This window comes from Elaeis guineensis, chromosome 8, assembly GCF_000442705.2.
Source record: "Elaeis guineensis isolate ETL-2024a chromosome 8, EG11, whole genome shotgun sequence".
NCBI lineage: Eukaryota > Viridiplantae > Streptophyta > Magnoliopsida > Arecales > Arecaceae > Elaeis > Elaeis guineensis.
Genome location: NC_026000.2, coordinates 36413122 through 36424125, shown reverse-complemented (window position 1 = coordinate 36424125; position 11004 = coordinate 36413122).

The following is an 11004-nucleotide window of genomic DNA, read 5'->3' as shown; positions in this document are numbered from 1 at the left end:
AGAGAAAGTATTCTTTCAAGAAAAAGAAGAAGCTTATGAAGAAGCAAAAGAATGAGATCAAGCCCAAAAAATAAGTTTCGAAGAAGGCCGACAATAAGAAAAAATATTTTCACTGTAATGTTGAAGGCCATTGGAGAAAGAATTATCCGACCTACCTGACGATTGCGAAGACCAGAAATAAGGATGGGCCTTCTGAAGGTACATCTGATTTGCTCATAATTGAAACTAATCTAAGGATTTCCTCTTCTTTTAGTTGGATTTTAAATTCTGAATCAAGTGCTTACTTGTGCACTTCTATGTAGGATCTGGAAGAAGTTAGAGGGCTTAGGAAAGGTGAGATCACTCTCCAGATCAACAATGAAGCAAAAGTTGCTACTATAGCCGTCGAGATCTATCCTTTGCGACTACCATTAAGAATTAGTTTAATTTTGAAAGACTACTATTTTGTACCTATAGCCAGTAGAAATTTGACTTCTATATCTATGCTGGCACTGGATAACTATAATTTTCATTTCAATAAAGATATGTGTATAATTTATTTTGAAAATAAAATTATTGTACGTGCTTTCTTGATTGATAGTTTTTATCATTTGCATATGGATGAGAGTGTTAATACTGATGAGCAAATTGTGAATGAAGTAGAGTCTAAGACACTTAAAGATAGGATAAGCCAAAAGTATCTATGGCTCCTTAGGCTAGGCCATATAGGAGAGGACAGACTCAACAAACTAGAGAAAGATGGCCTTCTTGGGTCGTTGACTTTCGAGTCTTATCTGATTTGTAAATTCTATCTTCAAGAAAAAATGGCTAAGCTATCCTTTATGGGATAAGAAAAAAGGGCCACTGAGATATTAGCCCTGGTACACATTGATGTGTGCGATCCATTCGATGTACAAGTCAAAGATGGCTATACCTACTTCATAACTTTTACTGATGATTATTCATGGTATAAGTTTGTCTATTTAATGCATCATAAGTCTAAAATCTTTGAAAAGTTCATTAAGCTCAGGCATGAAGTAGAAAAATAAACTGAAAAATTTATAAAGATTCTTCGATCAGATCAAAGAGAAAAATATCTTAGCAGAAAATTTCGAGCCTATCTCAAAGATAATGACATAGTCTTATAATGGATACCTCTAGAGATATCTCAGCTCAATGGGATATCTGAAAGAAGGAATTGGACCCTATTAGATATGGTCCAATCCATGATGAGCTTCACAGATCTTCTATTTTCTGAGGATATGCATTACTTTCTGTAATTTATATTTTGAATAGGATTCCCTCTAAATACTTCCTACCACACCATACGAGTTATGGCTATTGGAACCAGATCTAGGGTTTCAGGGTTAGATCTTGAAACTTTTTCAAGATCATACAGCGGAAGACTAAAATAAATCAAAATTTATTTTCTAAAATCAGAGAATCTCTAGATCTAAGATCCTATTACATGATTATTACATTGTATTAAATCAAAAATTAAAATATATAAATATAGCATGAACTACATGTTGATCATATCAACATGTTTCTATACTACATCTAATGTATGTATTAAACAATAGATCAGATCTATTACCTTGCAAGTTAGACGTTCTAACCTCGCTGATCCGGGTTGAGGATGATGTTGTAAGCCGCACACACATCCGCCTCTAGGAGTCATCCACACAAGCCCACGAATCTCGATCAGAAGTCCTGCTTCAGGAAATCAGCACAGTATGCTAGTACTGCGCTGATCCTTCTTTGATGGTTGATCAGGTGCCTCCTTCTTCTTGATTTGGACTCTTCCAAAGATGAAAAGTAGAAGGAGAGTTTAGATCTGAGACACTCTCAGAAAACTCAAGATGGAGGGAGGAAAGATATGAAAACAAATAACCCTAGAAGAAGACCCTCTTCTTCTTCTCATTTCTCTCTCTAGACACCCTAACTTGTGTCTTTTATATCTCCACGACCCAAAGGTCTTTCCTTTTGATTTTTGGATGGCCCAAAGACTCTCAAATATATATCTTCATCGAAAATTTTATGAAGAAACTCATCTTATATAGAGAGATATGATAGAGTCTTGTCCAGGTCAAATACCTAGTCAAGGCTTATCCAAACATGGCAAGTTAAGGGGCGCCCAACTCTTGAGCACCTCCTCCTTATTTTCGTGCATGGATTACCAAAAAGGTTCACAATGTGTACCCTAAAATCCATAAAAATTCCAAAAAAAAATTGGATAAATTCGGTGCAAAATTGAAAGAGTTTTGAATTTCTAAAACTCTATCTCATAGAATTCAAATCCAAACTTATTCTTTTTTATTTGATCCAAACCACCTTCCATGTAAGAAAGAAGAGAGGAGACCTTTTGTGAAGTGGGAGAGACCTGGGAGAGGGCTTTTGTCACACAAAATAAGAGGAGATTCGCGTTGAATGAGAGAGAGGGCGTGGGAAAGGCTATGTGGTGCAAGGTGGAATCCTAGTCTTACTAGGATTCTATCTTATGACTTGTTTTAATTTGATTTCTCAAACCAAATCAAACCAAAATTAGATCAACCCAATTAAAATAGGTCTTAACCCAATTAAGAATCTAATTTAATCAGATTAAATTAGATTTAAATTTGATTTAATTTTCTAATCAAATTAGAAATTAGATTGACCCAAGTCCTAGTTGAACTAGAACTAGTTTTTTCTTACACTTGGCTTATCTAATAAACTAATTGAACTTGATCCAATCAAGCCCAAACAAATCTAATTAAATTATATTTAATTAGACTTAATCTCAGCCATTGGCTTAATCAAATTAAGCTAATTAGCAATCGAATTGCTAATCGATCCTCCTGCAACACTTGCACTGGGTTAAATGTCAATCGTATTGATCATTTAATCCTAGAATGATTCTTAATCGTTGATCAACCATCTGATTGGATCATGAACTCTAATGTGTGTGACCTCATAGGTTCGAATCTAAGCTGGTAGCACAGGAATAAATTTTTATACCAATCGAAGTGACCATCTAGCAATGGTACCCGACGACCGGATAGGTCGAATGTGTAGAACAACATCCTTAGAATCCATGTGGATATAGTTTTCATATAATTCATCTCCTTGACCAAAATGATCATAGGACACCCCAGAGTTCAACTGTCAACTCTGATCAGGTTGTCCACATTGTATTTCAAAATATCAAATCCATCTGATGGATTACCCTGGCCAAGATTTTGCTAAATTGAAATACAACGACTCATTCTTCTCCAACTCTTGGAGTGGTCAATCCCATCTCGATCACACTCTGACTTCACAATACTTGACTGTGCCCAGAAGCCTTCCATCCTGAATTAAAAATTCAGTTAGTCCAGTACCAAAGCACAGTGAGTTGCTTGCAAGTCACTGAGGCGATCTAAGTCTAAGGACACTTATACCTATATCCCATCAGAGACATTCTCGACAGCAGAATACTCTGAGTTGGTCACGTTCAATGATGATGTACCCTTATATCTCACCTGTATGCCATACCAGTGTCTCCACACTCTTTGGTTAAGAGGAAACCAACCCATATGGCCTACAACGACCTATGCTCGATAGATGCTGTCGTCCTTATTAACAGCCTATCATTTGGTCGTGAACAGTTTTAAGGACTAATCGATAAATCCTCTCTTTATCGAATCTAAATAGTCCTAAGACTTCATCATAACAACGGAGTTTATTAGAAGATGAAAGCTTATGATGAAAATACCAAATATATTTTATTTATTAACAAATCAATTACAATACTTGGTTGCTCAACCGTCAACAGCTTGACGATTGGCTTTTTGGGACACATTTCCAACAATGGCATGGTAAGAAGCCAGCTCTTAGGTATCTCAAGATTTGGAGATATCCGACCCATGTCAAGCGATAGTAGGCGGACAAGTTAGAAACTAGGTCTTTAAGGGCTTATTTTATAGGGTATACTAAGAAATCTATGGATACTACTTCTATCTTCCTGAAGATCATAATGTGATTGTGAGTCATCATGTCATCTTCTTAAAAAAAGAGTTTATCCAAGATGGAGGCAGTGGGAGAAAGATTAAGCTCGAAAAGAAGGTCTCTAAAGACCATCGAGTCTGAGAATCTGAACCTAGTAGTGAGCCAGTAGATGTGGTGCCTCCTCCACCTCATAGATCAAGTAGGATCTTCTATCCTCCTAAAAGGTACTTAGATATTCTTACAGAAAATTTAAAGAAAGTATTTTTTGTGGGAGATAGGACATTAGAAATGATCTCAAGACCTATGATGAGGTAATATTAGATATTGACTTTGAAAAATGGATAGAAACGATGAAGTCAGAAATTGACTCTATGCATTCTAACCAGGTTTGGACCTTAGTAGATCTACCTGAAGGTATTGTACCTATTGGATATAATGTTAGAAAATATGTCCTAAAGCCAATCATTTGGATGATTGTGCTCTTTATAATTGTATATGAATTATAAATAAATAAAAGATATTTTTGTATTTTCATCATAAGATGTACATCTTTCTTATTAGAACTCTTGTGTTGTAATGAAGTCCTTAGAACTATATGACAATCGATAAAAGAAGATTTATCAAATAATTCTTAAATATGTTCGTGACCAAATGATACGTCTATTAAAGATGATGATGTTTATCGAGTGTAGGTCATTGTGTGCCATATAGGTTAGTTGTTCTCATAATCAGAGAGTGTGGAGACACTGGTATGGCATACAAATGAGATGTAAAAGTATATCATTGCTGAATAAGTGACTCACTTATGGAGTACTCTGCTATCAAGAGTAGCTTGCAAAGGATATGGACATAAGTGTCCCTCAAATCTAAGATCACCATATTGATTTGCAAGCAACTGACTGTGCATTGATGTCAGACTACCTGTATTTTTAATATAGTGACGGAGGCTACTGGGTACCATCAAGTACTTATGAAGTCTATATATGGAATAAGATGGGATTGATCTCTTTGGATTATAGGAGATAATGCATCACTGTATTTCAATTTAATAAATTCTGGGCTCAGATAATCCATATAATGGATTTGAAAGATTGAAATACTATATGGATGACTCATTCAGGGTTGACAGTTAAACCCTAGATCATTTTTTAGCATTAGAGGTTAAAGAAATGAATTATACGGTAACCATATGCATAGGTTCTTGAATATTACCTTATATATATTCGATATATCCAAATGTCGGAAACCATTACTAGATGGTAACTTCGATTAGTACAGAAAATGGTTTCTGTGCTACCAACTTAGTATTCGAACCTATGGAGTCACGTACAAAGTCAAGCAATGTAGGAAAGAATTGACTCAAGTCTATAAGTTTAATTTGAAAGTACTTGACTTGATTGAATAAATAAATTATCTTAATTGAGAATTAAATTAAGGGTCATATGGGATTAAATAAGTTGACTATGTCTAGCTAAGACTAGACATGAGGTTTAGATTTAATTTTGGGGATAATGTTAATCTGATCAATGATCCAAGAGATTTATGAGAGAATAAATTTAAGGACTAATTAATTTCAAATTTGATTTGATTTAATTAGGCATGAATTGGATTAAAAATTCAAGTTAGACTTAGATTAGAATTTTAATTGGATTAGGATTGATAGGCTCTTCGAAGCTGATTCGAATCAGATTTGAATCAGATCCAATGTGAGTCAAATATGATGTCATTTGATTTAGAACCAAAGAGTCCCATATACTGAGACTCTCTCTTATGGGAGCTGACTAAAAAGGAGAGGACGTGCCATATTATTTCGCCCCATTAGAATGCACATGATGAAAGTGTTCACGCATGAAGAAAGGAGGTGTCCTTTCTTTCTTACATCTCCTTTCTTAAATGGGATTCTTGTTGGACAAGACTCCTAACTATTTAGGATGTTGATCTAATATGGGATGCCTCACCTATAAGAATGAAAGCCCTTTATCTATCGGTTGGTTAGAGAAAAAATTATGTGACAAAATTCCCAACAATCACCATTAGAGAGAAAAGGGCGGACATCTTTCCTATTAGAGTGGGCTTTTCTCTCTTGGCATCTTCCTTCAAGGTGTCATTCTTCTTGGTGTGAAGAGTCCCTTCCAAGATCATATCTGCCTGTGAGACTAGATTTGTCCCTCTGTTTGCTGTCCCTTTTGAAGGTGTGAAGCAAAAAGATCATCCCTCTTCCCTACGGAGCTTGGCGTGCATGCGAAGTAGAGGGCCTATGCTTTCAGACTTCGTCAGGCATCAGATTCAAGTAACCTCTGAGAGTTTGATCCTTATTCCATTGTGATCAAGATAATCTATAATTGTTATGTGTGCTTTTGAATAGAAAAATTTTTAAAACACACCTTGACAATTCGATCAAATCGAATACTTTCTCTTCAAATGGTATCAGAGTCAAGTTGATACATGGTGTGCATAGTTAATTTTTTTGATATTTTTATATGAGATATATGATCAAATTTTTATGTAGGCTGATTTAGACTTATTAATTAAAAATTATTTAATCTGATTTTGATCAGATTTTAAGAATCTAATCAATGATTGATGATGGTTAGTTATAAATTTATTATAACAGAATTTTTTTGATGCAGATTTTTGCTGAAATAACAATCAAATTAAAATTTATTTTGAATTTATTTTAATAAAATTTTTATGATGATATTTTGGGTTAGAAGTTAGACTTAATCAAGATCTAAATTGAATCTATTTTGATAGATTTTCAAATCTGATTTTAAGCAAATTCTGCACAACATCAAATTAGGTCTAACCAGAATTTTAATTTCAATGTGTTCATGTGTGTGTTTGAATTACTTTTCTATGAGATTCTAGATCTGATTTAAATATTTTATATACTATATAAAAGTAGATTCAGATCTGAAATTTATATGAAATTTATCTCTAATTAATCTGAAGCATTGATCTAATTAGATTAGATACATAACATGCATGATATGATCATATTTAGTGCACATCTGAATTTTTGATTATTACATATATAGATGTAATTAATTTTTAAAATTAGATTTCATATCTTAGTTGCCCAATACTCAAATTGAGATTATCACCAGACCATCCGATCATAAGAGAAAGCAGAGATTGAGTCTCTCTCTTGCCTATTCGGTGGGTTCTCTTATAACGTATAGTGGTGCCATTGTGATCAAGTCTCATGCAGAAGAACAGTAAAAAAAAATTTAAAATTATTTTAATCATGAAAATATTTAGATTAGATCTAAAATAATTTATGATTAATTATAATTTTAATATAATTAATTCAGATATAAAAATTATTTTAAGATCTAAATTATAGGTTACATATGATATAGTCAGTAGAGATCTAAATTATGCTATGCTGCATGTGATGTACATAAGTAATTTAGATTAAATTAATACATATTTAATTATTAAATATAGATCTAAAAATTAGATTTTAGGATCTAAAAATTATATGATATATGATGTATGCTTCACTTAAAATTTAATAGAATAGTTCTACAAACTAAAATACACGGTTAACATACTTAATTTGGAATTAAGTGATTTAGATTTGAGAATTGAAGATGTTAAGATACCTCATAAATCAATGGCAATGGGTTAGTATGAATCAGATCTTCTAACTAAGTTAGATCTAGAGTTAGAAATAAATATGGACTAATTAAAAAATTAATTAAATTTAATCAAGAGTTGAGTTAGATTAGGTTAGAATTTCTCTAAGATCAACCTCAATAGTTGTAGCTTGATCAAATCCATATTTTTGACCATACCATATAGATCTAATTATGGCTCAATGGTTTAGTCTGAGTCTTTTAATGGATCAAATCAAAATTAATAGATCAATTGATGTCTCAGATAAGTTTGACAATATTACTTAACAATATGATCAGTGGTTTTTAATTGGTAGTCTCCTTATCTGACCATTTTGATGGTGTCTAAGATAAGTCGAGGCAAACCCTCCCATCGATCTCATTTATCTGACCAATACGGTAGATTATATTTTGATTAGATCACTAATTGATTCAACTGACCCATGCCATTAGGGTAAATCAGTATGACTGATGTAGGTGTCTTTAGATTAGGCCTGTCTCTAGTCCAATTCAATGTCTTAGTGAAGTCAGTGAGAAGATTTTTGACTGTTGATCGATCTCTTCTCTCATTCTCAAATTATTAAATCAGTTCAACTAAGTTAGGTGCCATTGGACCAGCTTGTCTATAGTCCTTTTTATGACTTGGTAAAGTCAGTGGAAGGATTTAAAACTCGTCGATCGATTGCTTGTTAAAATATTACAATCAAATTTTTTAAATTATTAGATCCATAAAATGAGCTAGTTATGGAGATAACTAGATCATAACTACCCATTAAAATGAATGATAATGGATCCAATAGTCTAGGTAAGTATTGCAGATCCATAGGCTTGGTGTTTATTTGGATATTGAAATTATCATTCATTATATGATACTCAATTGTGTCTCTCTGATGGATAGCCATGTTGACCGACCATAGTCGGGCCTGATCATTTGTTAGTTAGATGGACTGAATATAGTCATGTTAATGGTTGGACCTAACCAAGACTTTCAGTGAAGGTCCTATCCTATTGAAATGAAATCAGGGGTAAAATTAATTACTAAAATTTTTAAAAAAATAATTGGTTAAGAACCTATCCATAGATGCACATGGTTGGCTGCTATAGTCGGGCTCGTGTACAGTCTGTGTGGATTTTATTACCTGCTAAGAAATTAAAATAATCTTCGAATTAGAGATAGAGGTTATCAATTCGTATAAACTAGTGAGGAATATTTAAACTAAAGTCTAAATCTTTAGGATTAAATAATTCATATACTAATAGGTCTTTTATTTTTCTTTCGGAGATGGTTAGTAGTTTATCACTCCACTCACTGTTGGACAGTGACAAGTTTATAGGATTCAATATCGATAATTGATATCGAAAGTTGAGAATAGTTCTCAAGCATGAGAAGATCCTATATGCGATTATAGATCCAGCAATTGAAGTATCAACTCTCAATGCTGATGCGATGGTTAGAAACACTTATCAGAAGTGACTCAATGACTATATGAAGTATGTTGCATAATAAGGGCTGCTATAAATGATGAATTTAGTTGTAAATTTAATGATGCTCAGTCAAAAGAGATACCTCAAATGTTGAACAAGTTTTTTGGCACACTTAAGGATTTATCCTTAATAGAACATCGACCCTTTAAAAAAGGAGAAAATGCAAGGTGCAAAATTACCATGTTAATCCTAAGCAGTCTAATGAAGACCACAGACAAGCAAAAATAAATAGGTCTAGGAAGAGAAATCAACAAAAGATTGCTAGATAAGGTACTTATATGATAATACCTTATAATTTCTCTATCTGTGATATTACTATCAGGGTATTGGATACCAGAAGTCAATTCATATTTGTAATTCATTGCAAAGACTTTAGATTAGTAGAAAATTTGAGAAGAGCAAACGATTCCTGAATGTTGGAGATAGAAAAACTATTTCAGTTCTAACTATAAGAAAAGTTTAGCTTGCTCTCAATTTAAATATCATTATTTTAGATGATTGTCATTATTATCCATCTTTTCTTATGAATATTATTTTTATAAGCCTTTTGGCCAAAGATGGTTATAATTTTTTTATAAAAAAAATTACTATGATATCATTATGAATGATGTCATAATTATACGTGGATAATTGAAACATGACATTCACACATTATCATAATTTGTTAGTATAATATACACATCGAACAAATATCTTAGAATAGATAATGTCACGGATGCCTACCTTTGGCATTGTAAGCTCGATCATATAAATAAGAATAGAATAAGAGAAAATTCTTGATATCAATGATTGTGAATCATTATCGATCTATGAGTTTTGTCTTCTTGGAAAGATGACTAAGTCATCATTTATTAAAAAGAGTTGTTGCTCCTTGGATTGATTTTGATGATTACAAAGCATTTGAAGGGGTACTAATGATTTTCGCTTGAAAAAAACTTATTGCTTTTCAAGGGCAAAATCATAATTTTACCAAACCCTGATTTGAAAGCATCAAGTGATAGAACAAAAGATTTGTGATTCATTGATGAAAATTTTATTATTTTTGGACTTGTATTTTGAAAGATATTCATGTTTGAAAAATATGAGTCGACCCCATGAGTCGACTCATGGTACAATGAGCTGATTGGCACGCAGAATTTTGGCTGGCACAGTCTTGGCAATGTCTGTAAGTCGACCCCATGGATCGACCTCCAGGCATGAGTCGACCCATGAGTCGACCTCTGCTGTTTGAGGCCAAATTTACAGAACCTTGGGTCTCTGGTGGTTTTCTATTATTTTTCCACAGAGGTCGACCCATGAGCATGAGTCGACCCATGAGTCGACCTCTATGACGGGAATATTCCGCAACGGCTAGTTTTTAACCCATTTTAAGTACTTTTAATGCTCATTTAATGTGGTCTAACGGCTCTATTTCAGCCCAGATTGTTCTCCACCATTCTTTAAAGCTATAAAAGGGACAAAAAGATGGGAATCATCAAGAAGAGAGATTTTTGAAAAGAGATTTCAAGCAAACTTTTCAGCCCTAAGCAAGAGCTCACTCAAAGCATTCAAGAAGCCTTTAATTCAAGCTCACCAACTCCTCAAGTGTACATTCAAGTCTCCAACCACTTGAAGAAATCAAAAAGAGCCTTCTTCTTTTGAGTAAAGTGTATTTAAAGTCTCATTCGCTCATTAAAGGAGCTTCTTTTGTATTTTCTGAGCTATTGATTGTTATACTCTGTTTAAGTTATTGTTTTTGTTTTGGAAGGTTCCAAAACAAGGAAAGATTGATCCGAACCTTGAATCGGAGTGTATTGGGTTGGCTTGTACCCGAAAAATAAGTGGACTAGCTTGGGATAGCTAGAGTCAGAGTTTCCGACATGTGTATTCAGTTGAATACAAGTTAGTGGTTTGAAATTCCCAAGTAGGAGCTTGGGAGTGGATGTAGGTGCAAGGTTGGCACCGAACACTATAA